Genomic DNA, 9923 nt, shown 5'->3' on the forward strand with positions numbered 1-9923 from the left:
TTCAAACTGCACAGAAAAAACAAAGAGTTGTTGTCTACTTTATATTCAGTCTCTGTTTTTTCCAGACTAAACAATGTTAATACTTTAATATCTCATCTTTCAGATAAACCATACTTGTACACAAATATAATATGTAGATTTTTTAAATTTTGGTTTTGTTTTTTCAAAGTGGGATAATATTATAAATATTGTCTGGTTTGCCTTTTTCATTTAATATGATGACTTGGAGTTCTTTCTATGTTAGTATATGTGTTAAGTCAAGGATTTTCAGCCTTGGCACTATAGACATTTGGGGCTTGATAATTCATTGTTTGGAGGGAGATGTCCTTTGCATTATAGGATGTTTAGCAACATCCCTGGGCTCTACTCAGTAGATATCAGTAGCACTCCACCCCCACTGATTTAAACCAAAAATGTCCCCATTCATTGCCAAATGTCCCCTGGTGGGCAATATTGCTCCCAGATGAAAACCACTGGTATGAAGAGATTTCCCTAATTTTTAAAAGCTTATGCACAGTATCCAGAGTATTTATTACCCCATAGTTTATTTACCTATTGATGGACATTTAGATATTTCCATTTTATTACCATTAGAAGCAACACTGCACTGAATATCCTTAACATGACTCTGTTACCTATACTAACATCGCACTAGATGAAAATATCTGGAAATTTAGTTGCTGGTTCAAGGAATATGTACTACCATGTTTCCCCAAAAATAAGACCTAGCCTGACCATCAGCTCTAATGCATCTTTTGGAGCAAAAATTAATATAAGATCCGGACTTATTGTGTTTTGATAGATGCTATCAAATTAGCTCTCAAAGGCTTTGTACAATTTATATTTCCAAAGGTGATTGTTCATTTCTCCACAATCTTGCCAATACAGAATATTATCAAACCTTCTGATTTTTCCTAGTTAATATGACTGAAAATTTGTATCCTGCTGTATTTCCCTAATGACTAATGGTCGAGCATCTCTGCACTTTATTCCTGTTTCTGCTATCTATTGATATTTCTTGCCTCCTACCATTATTATGGGTAGTTTGATTTGTAGGAGTTCTTCATATTTATTGTGACTCCTAATCCTTCTACTGCTACATACATTGCAAATATTGTCTCCTAATCTGTTATTTGTATTCTAACTTTTTTAACCCAGCCTTTCGTGATCATAAATTTAAACTTTTACTATTTAGTTAAGCACTCAAATCATATATAGGGAAGCCTTCCAAGTTTCTGCTGTATAATACTTTCTATTTTTATTCTTTTTTATGTCTTTTGATCATGCTTCACTTTTTACCATTTAGATCTTTAATTATCTGTAATCCGTTTTTTGTGTGCATGCTTTTTATACAGGGGTATTTTCTCTAGTCTTGACCCAAGTATATTTGGGTTAAGCATAAACAAGTGTGTATAAGCAAGTTAGAAGCTATATGACCAAATCTACACATATGGGTTGCTCTGTGTAATGCAAATGTGATGATAGAACACAAATAAAACTTACATTTCTATCCTTATTAAAAATTACTTATAGATCTGTCTCTGTTACACGGAGAATTCATGGTACTTAGGGCAGGTGAATTTCTGACTGTCCCTATTTCCTTCACCATTCCTGCTCACTGCCTGGCTACAGATGGATGGAATAGAGCTCCTGAGCAGGGAGAAGAAGAGCAGGATTCTGATGATTTGCAGGTAGTGGCTCCTTTTGAGACAGCAGGAACACTGTCATTATGACGTCTTTGACTTCCTTCTCGACTTTGCTCTGGGCCTGCCCTCCACTGAAATGTGTACTGTCCGTGACATAGGCCTTTTATCAGTTCCTGGGTTAGTTGGTCTGGTTGGCTTCCATAGATGCAGGACCATCACATATTGGAGAACACATTGTTCTTGGATTGCAAAACCAGGAGGGTGACCAGGTGAGAGCCTGGGAGGGCCTAGGAGACAGGGATTTGAAAGGGGCTCCTGAAAAGGCAGCAGTCCAGAGCCCAAAGCTTTAGCAGAGATGGAACAAATCAGTGTTTTCCTTACATCTCATTACCAATTCTGCCCACACACTGGATGAGTTCAAACCCTTTTATATTCAGTGAAGATTAATTAAACTTTGTATTCAGGAAGGAGAACAATGAAAGAAGTTTAAAAAAAAAAAAAAAAGGAGTCTGAAGGAATGTAACACTAGTGAGACCATACATGAAAAATAACAAAATAAAAATTTAAGTGGGAGGTGACATCTGTTTCTTCCTCTCTGACCCATCTCCCACTACCCCTCATCCCACCCTTTCACTCAGCCCCAGCCACCCCTGCCTCCTTGCTGCTGGCTCTGGGAACAGACCAACGTGCGCCACTTTGGCTGGAGCACTCTCGCTCATTTTCTTCTGTCTTGGCACAAAGGGCCCATTAGTGAGATCTTCTCCGAGCACTGTCTGTAAATAATGTGTCTCTGGTCGCCTGGCCAGAGTTGCTCTTTCTCGGTAGCACTTCTACTTTCTGCTGTGCTGTGAACCTAGGCACAATGTGCACATCCACGTACGCACATGGATTCCTGCCTACTCCCCCCCTGGAGTATAAACCCAAGAGGGAGCTTTGTTTCTTTGCTCCATGCCCTATCTTTGGTGCCTAGAACAATACACTTTTGTGCTGAATGAATGACCAGATTGAGATGACTCAGCTAAAATGTGGGGAAGGTAAGGCTGCCGTACCATCTTCTGATTCCTGATTCTGTCTTCTTAGGAACCCCGAGGTATTGTATTTAAAATGAATATGACATTCTGGAATGAGGTAAATATACTTTTAGTGTATATTTTGTTTATATCTTGTACTGTACATCTAACTTGTGGGAGTTCAAAGGCCATGTTAAATTTGCTGAAATAAATGTGGTTGTCAGTAACTTAGGAGTTTTGTGAGCTCAGAAAGCAGCAATGTCGGGAGGCCATAATATGATGGATTTCCATTGGCTAGCTGGTGCCTCTCGGAGGCCATCCATGCAAATCTTTCTATTTCAGGCTTGTTTCAGTAAGGTGCACTTTTAGTCAGAGATTTCTCCTTTTGTGAATAATGGAATCAATAAAAGATTAGCAGGATGTTCCTTGAAAACCAATATGTCAGCCAACAAAGTGCATGTTTAGGTAAAGATCATATCTTTCCTTCTGCAGTACCTGTTTCCCAATAACTATGAACATTCTCTCGTCATCTTATGATATTGTTATATGGAAAGTGGAATCTACTGTACACAATTTTTCATGAGTGCTGTATACCTACTACAGACGATCAAATAAAACCTGGGAATACTGTTGTCCTGTTTTGTATATTATGATAGGATGTTTTTCTTTTACCATATAAAGTAAGAAAAATGAATAACGAGTATTGCATTGAAATCAAATCCATTTCCAATTCCTTTCTCAAAGTTGAAGTTCTCAGTGAGCTTATCTTGAGCCCTTTAGCCAGTTTGTAACTTTCTGACCTCAGAACAAGAAAGGTTTTTGAACTTTCCTGAAAATACTTGCTGGCTTTGTATTCTAATAAACTATATACATGTCCCATTTGCTCTATAAGACTATGATTTAAAAATCTATAGCTGCAGTTGGGATACATCTTTAAAAATTTTTAAATTTTGAAAATGTCAGTTTCATAATAAGGTAAAATCAGATTTTTTTTCATTTGATTATATTTAAGGCACCACAAATATTTAATTAGAATAAGGCATATAATTTAACATTTGACAAACTGTATTACTAAATGCTGGGAAATGAGAGACTGTCTTTTGCCTTCAAAGGATTCTAGTGAAAAAAGATTAAAATAAATATCTGGATTACATTGGGAAATAACAAAAAGAGAAATAGCGAGGAAAAGTAAATTCTTAACACCAATGCTCAGGTGTTGTGCTGTTTCTCATTGCAGAACTATGGCATAAAAGGAAGGCAAACATATGCAGAGAGACAAAGTAATAGACATTTTCCTTTGAGTGAACAATGCAATTACTAAAATCACCAAGCTGAATATTTAAGCTTTATGAAAAATCTGTTGTTTATAGCTTATATACGCACTGGCAGTAAAACTGCTAGGACTGTTCCATCCCATAATACCTAGTCTTATTAAATGATATGAAGAGTAAAGTAAGAATTCACTTGGATTATTTAACAAGTAGTTTTGTATCTAATATTAAGCTGTTTGCATTTTTTTCCTTGAAATGTTTTGCTTAGTTTCGAACACTTCAAGTGTATGCCTTAGTATCAGTTATGACAGAATCATGGGCTGCAGGCTTTCTTCTCCAGTGATGACACTCAGGAAGAGGTTAAATGATGCTTTCTTGGAAACTTTATTCCAAATGGGATTTGTAATGCTGTGGCTCTTTGGTTCAGTCTAAATCTCATCTGTTTAATAGCTTCACTGACCTAATGAGCTACGGCTAGAGACTCACTGAGAACCCATCAATTCATTGGGAATCCTTAGATATAACAGCATTGTAACACAGTGGATCCAAAAGACTTCACTCACTTATTGATGATTGTGAAATGAAGTGGAAATGGTTTGCAGTGAATATAAGATGTAAAACAGGGCTAGAGATGAGAGATGATATTTGCAGAAAACAGTGCCCATAAAACTGTCAGAAAAATTAAATTTCCATTGGTTAAAAACAGAAAAACTTACAAAAAAAAAAAGAAAAAGAAATCTTTCTAGCCAAATCCAACATATATGACTTATGTGATGGTCATTTTCAAGGCAATGTTCATTCTCCCCGCCCCCATAGATAGCAACCAGGCATTTGGACAGGCGATAGAGTATATATGTTTATTTCTGAAAAGAGATACAGAAAAGGATGGCTGAGAATCTGGAGTGATTTTTCTCTTTCTCTTTCCTTTCTAAATATTCATACACTTGCTCTTCTCTCTGTCAGGCACACAGTGTTGCATATCAGCTTATTACCAAGAATAATATCAGGATTGCACACTTCTTTCTGCATGTCATGCATTCATAGGGCATTGACTCTGGAAATAATCACCGACAATTATTACTGTTAGTTATGATAGTATGATAGAGACCCTTAGACTGTTATCCTTCCATGGCATTTTCATTACAAATCCCATTAAAATGTGATTTATTGTCTCAAGTACCCCATACATTATCCAGAATCACTGTTTAGGCTGATATTATAAATCACTCAATACCCCCCCCCACCCTTTTTTTATCTTTCAAACAAAACTAAGGCTCTGCTGTCCAAAATCTGTGTATATGTCATTGTAAAGGAATGCCTATTGAGTCTTTCAAAGAAACTAAACTTTTACATGAGACTACCTTTAGTGAGGGTTCATACCACTCATGTATTTTATTACTGGCATTAACCAGCACAGCTACTTTGGCTCCCCAGGCCCAGGCATAGCTGTAGAATGCAAGTCGTCTCAGGACAGGAGCTACAGCTTTTGAAGGTGCTGCTTAAGTTTATAGTATTTAATATCCATGTATATTAAGTATATTAAGTGACAATGAATATAATGAAGATGACTCTAGGTTTACTTTAATTTATTGTGAGAATAGTAACAATACCAGTGCGTTTAATCTCGAAGATCACGCTGCCTCACAGATAATTTCCTAAGCTGTCCCAGAAGTCCTCCCTTGGCCATAGATTAGTTCCTGTATATGTTTGCAGTGGGCCACCAGGGGCAGTGTCTTTAGACAGGACAGAACTCAGTAGGGACTTTCCTAGAAAAGAGCTTCTCCAGGCGCTGAATGTCCTCCAGCCCCCTTTAGGAGACCAGCTCTCAGGGTCTGTGGAGTCTCTCGGTTTCTACCCACCTTAGCCCTTGTTTATTGTTGGTGGATGATGAGTCCAGCTCTTGGCCACAAAGCTATGTGTGATATCTTTTTAGGCCTGACCATAGTAAATAACAAAGACTCACAGGGAAGGAAAGCTGCCCTCCCCAGACCAGCCTAGGTGCACAGCCCATGTACTGCAGTCTCTGGAGAGAGTTGCAGTCAAGGTCTCCAGTTCTCTGACTGGCTGTGCTCTCACACATTTCTGCGTTCCCAGTCCACATGCCTCCGTTCAGAGGCATTTTTTCTTCATTCTGACCCAGTATTTAATACTTTTGTATTCCTAGCCCTTCCCTCTCTTATCTGTTCTGCCCCTCTTCCCCATCTCCACTCTCAGGTCCATAAAACTGCAACAGCCTTTTGTTTGGGACTCTGGCAGAGAAATGATTCCCCACATCTGGGCTGGTGCACCTGACCCGGACCCAGAGCTGACCCACGGGGGAAATGGGACAGTGAGGAGGTGTTTTCTCCTATTTGACCTCTTGAGTATACCATTGCAGTAAATGATTAAAGGCTTGACAGTTTCATTTTGGCTTCTTATCTTAACTGACCACTTCAACACCTGGCAGCTCAGCTCAGCTCTTGACAGTTGATGTTACTTTTGTAGAATCATCTCACCTCCCCCAATTTCACATCTGAATTCTGAACATCAAAATCAAACCAGAAGTCTAACCATTGAACCATACCTTTGAGTAGTATACAGAGGGGGTAATACATTCTTGACTATTTCTAGGACAGCTGATTTTATGGGTGGAGTCCATCCTAATCATAGTGGGTAAACCTCACCATTGAACTATTTTCCTTCATCTGTCTGCCATGTCTACCCTACTTTCAATGTAGATAGAAATTTTAACCAATGATACCTTTAATTAAATAATAATGAACATTTATTGAATGGATAGTTTGTGCCACACACTACACTGGGCATATAATAATAAAAAAAAGTCTCATAAGTTCTGCGTTAAATATTTGGAGCAAAATGTGGGTGGGTAATGCTTAAAAGCAGATGAGTACAGCATTATATTTGCAGGAGATTGTTCTTTATAGTAACAGAGTTCTGACTAGTTGTTGGTGGATATGGAGAATGAGTAGGTAAGGGACTAGGCAGCTGGCAAAATTTAGGCAGCATCACTGTCCTGGCCATGTAGGGTGGAGTTCAGAGTGTGATACTAATTTCACCACGTCACTGAAATGTCATGGGAAGCAAATCTGATTAATCCCGTAAGTGGAAACAGTGTGGTAGGTATTGGGGAAGGTCCCTGTGATACGTAGAACTGTTGGTATATTAATGTGTGGTCACCCTGGCTAATCCCATAAACATAAAATCCCATAGCCCTAAAGATCCCACCTCAACCCTGTACATACAACCAGAAGCTGGTAGACATTGCAGTGAGGTTGCTGATTTATCTATTGCTATGGTGAGGATTGGCTCATTAACTGGACCAGGAGAAGGGAATGAATGACGATAGTTGTACAGACTAGTAAGTGGGAGAGAAGTCTGAGAAGGTACTGAGAGATCACTTATGACTGGCTCATCTGTGGTGTGAAAAGAATATGGGTCTTAGGAATGTTGAAATAGAAGGACTTTTCTTCCTGTCTTGAGGTAGAATGTTGCAAAAGACCAATCTCTCCCACTGTAAGAATAAGAACAACCTATAAACTTGAATAGCAAAGAGCTAAAGAATCACAAGTGAATTAAATTCTAGAAAGGGATCAGCTCTTTCTAGCAGAGAGAGACTCCAGACTACTCTCTTCCTTGATGGCACGGCAGAAGGAGGCACCAACCCACCTCAAATTGGGTAAGAAGAAACCAGATGAATGCTTAATAAACATTTAACAATGCATGGATTGATTTGTCGAGTTAGACCCCAAGGAGCCCTAGTCAGAGAGTAAAGCCACATCTGCCTTCCATTCTTACCACTGACAGTACAGAGACGGCATGCTGCAGGCTGGGAGCATGGTAAGAGAGTTAAGAAAATTCCCCCGAGGGTCTTTGCAGAGTTTAGGGCACATATATGCCTACTACGAGAAACCCTCTGGCACACCAGGAATTTCCTGATTGCACGACAACAGCAGGCTGGAGGCTAGTGGATGGACAGTAGACTGGAGAAAGATCCTCATGGTTTGCAACAGAAGAGCAAAGAGACTCCACAGAGCTTTTAAAAGCTGAATAGGCTATAAAGCAAAGAGACCTTTGAAGCATTGCTGCTGTTCAGATCAAAATTCTTGACCCTACTATTGAAATAGTTGAAGAAATTGGTGACTAGAATTTGAATAAAGCTGCAATGAATCCAGACCCAGCTCAGCTCCAGATTAGATTGACTCAGCCTGAAACTGGCACAGTATCACTTCTGTTGTATTCTGTTGGTCAAAGCCAGTTAACAAGGCCAGTGCAGATTTTAGGGTAAGAGAAATAATCTCCATCTCCACGTGAGGAGAAACATTCATGTACCAAGAGGAGAGGACTTATTGGGACCAATATTTGTAGACTAGTTATAATATCAAACAATACATTTATAAATAAGCTATGGTTTTAAGAATAGTCCATAAGTTTTAAGAATAAACCAGAAGAAATTAGAAAGTATTTCAAATTGAATGTTAATATCAAAATTTGTGGAATGCAGCTAATGGAGTACTTACAGTAAAATTTGTAATGTTAAATGCTTATACTAAAAAAGACAAAAGACTTAAAATTAAGGATCTAAATTTCCAACTTAAAAAAGTAGAAAAACAAGGCCAAATTAAATCCAAAATAAGAAGAAAAAAAAATTCATACGGATAAGAGAAAAAAAATCAGTGAATCATAAAATGGACAAACAGTAGAGAATATCAACAAAGAAACAAAAACCCAAAACTAGTTCTTTGAAAAGATTAAGAAAAACAATAAACATATAATGTGATATATAGATGATGTATTACAGAATTGTACACCTGAGACCTATGTAGCTTTACTAACAGTTGTCACCCCAATAACTTTAATTAAAAAAGAAAATCAATAAAACCCTAGCAAGACAGTTCAAAAGAAAAAAGAGAGGAAACCCCCCCATAAATTATCATACCAGAATTGAAAAATGGAGCATCACTAGAAGGATAATAAGGGGATATTAGAAACAACTTTATGCCAGTAAAATGATTAATAAATTCTTTGACAGACATCCATTATTAAAACCCATACAAGGATAAACAGAATCTCTGAATGGCCCTAGATCAGTGAAAAAATTGTATTTGTAATCAATCACAAGAAATCTCCATGACCGCATGTGTTCACTGGTGAATTCTATCAAACATCTAAGAAAGAGAATTCCTACTAATCTCATACAAATTTTTTCAAAGTACAGAGGGACATAGTATAATTCCTAACATGTATTTTGATCATATCCCCAATACCAAAACCTGAAAAGGACATTTCAGGATAAGAAAAATACAAATGAATATCCTATATGAATGTAGACGTAGAAGTCTTTAGTAAAATATTAGCAAATAAAATCTAACAATATATAAAATAATGTATTTCAATAAAACATGTCCCAGCCATTCATTAAGCTGAAGTAAATAATATTGTTATTGTAAACTAGTCTCACAATGATTACAATAACAAAAAATCTTCATGATAATAGAAATGCCCTTTAGTAATCAGAATTACCAAATCAGTTGCTGGGTAAGACTTTAACATGTCAGTTAAGTTAGGCTGTTCCCTTCATGCTGGTGAAAATTTAAACAGTTTGAAGTATCATTACTGGTAGAATATCTATCTTTATCTTTCTATCTCTCTGTCTCTCTGTCTCTCTACCTCTCTACCTCTCTAGCTCTTCTATCTCTCTTTGTGTGTATCTATCTACTTAGTTAGCATTACTCCATTTTCTTTAATCATTTATTGACAAGTCTTAGTTGGCTTTATCTCTCTACATCAGTGCTTCCTAAAATGTGTTTGTCTTTAATTCTATGGACTATTAAGTTTAAATGAAGCCATACAAGCTTCTTTACAGCCAGGCTTTGCAGAGCCTTATTGGTCCTGATGTGTAATATTAATGGGCTACTCAGAATCTCCCTGCCCATTTTAGGGACCAGGGATTCTACTTTATGCAACAATCTCAAGTTCACTTGATATTTCTCTGCATC

This window comes from Rhinolophus sinicus, linkage group LG01, assembly GCF_036562045.2.
Source record: "Rhinolophus sinicus isolate RSC01 linkage group LG01, ASM3656204v1, whole genome shotgun sequence".
Taxonomy (NCBI): Eukaryota; Metazoa; Chordata; class Mammalia; order Chiroptera; family Rhinolophidae; genus Rhinolophus; species Rhinolophus sinicus.